Consider the following 1,051-nt stretch of genomic DNA (forward strand, 5'->3'; position numbering starts at 1 on the left):
GAGGTTTCTTCCTGTTAAAAGGGAGTTTTTCCTTTCCACTGTTGCTACAAGCATGCTTAGTGTGACGGATAGCATTTGAGTCAATGAAATCAACTGGTTCTCTTTAGATAGAAAACTTTTAATCAATTTGACTGTATAATCTGATGAATTGTAAAGTGCCTTGAGATGACATGTGCTGTGAATTGGTGCTATATAAATAGGGGGGAGTGGCTGATAAGATACCCAAATTGAATTACTGCACTCATTTATAGACCAAGACAGAATTGTACTTACTAAAAATATGATATAGGAGGGGTTTACGTGTGAGTAAAGAACCAGTTTAAGAAAGGATATGAATAAAGAACAGTTATAGAATACAATATCAATCATGTCTTAATAATATAATTAAGGATATTCTGCCTTTGAAAAGATTGCCATGAGCGGAGATCCATCTGAGATTATATTATACAGGTCTCAGGCAATGCTGTCAGGTTGTCTGATCAGGTGTATTTATCTCCAGGAATATTAATAATAATAATAATTAAAGAATAGGCTATGAATCAGTTTACACAAAGGCCTTGACTGTTTTACCCAAAGTATTTGTTCATCTTTAATGGTCACAGGCATTGTTTATTACATTTTGAAAGAGTGGCAAATATATATATATATATATATATTTCTTTTTCTTTTTTTAACAGATACTTTTGTCCAAAGAGACATACAAAGTAAGCAGTAGTGTGAAGGGTAAACAACTTTGGAATATTTGATTTCCACAGGTCGATTAGTTGCTAGTGGTTCTAGCATAACTGATAAAGGTAGCTCTATGTTGGAAATGTAGGAAAAAGAAAAAATCATGTTAAGACTTCTCTTCAGAAACTGTTTGTAGACACCTGCTGATGTCTGAGTAAAGTGTTTATTCCACAGTACTGTGCATGGTGAAATTCTACTTGCCAAAACCCTCCTTCTCTGCACACTAACACAACGCTTCACATAGAAGGTCGTCCTTGTGATCTGTGTTTTATTCTAAACCAGCTACCATCTCCATGCAGCACATATTGCTGTCAGGCAGCCA

The sequence above is a fragment of the Cyprinodon variegatus genome, unplaced genomic scaffold (assembly GCF_000732505.1).
Source record: "Cyprinodon variegatus isolate N-32 unplaced genomic scaffold, C_variegatus-1.0 Scaffold802, whole genome shotgun sequence".
In the NCBI taxonomy this organism is placed as follows: domain Eukaryota; kingdom Metazoa; phylum Chordata; class Actinopteri; order Cyprinodontiformes; family Cyprinodontidae; genus Cyprinodon; species Cyprinodon variegatus.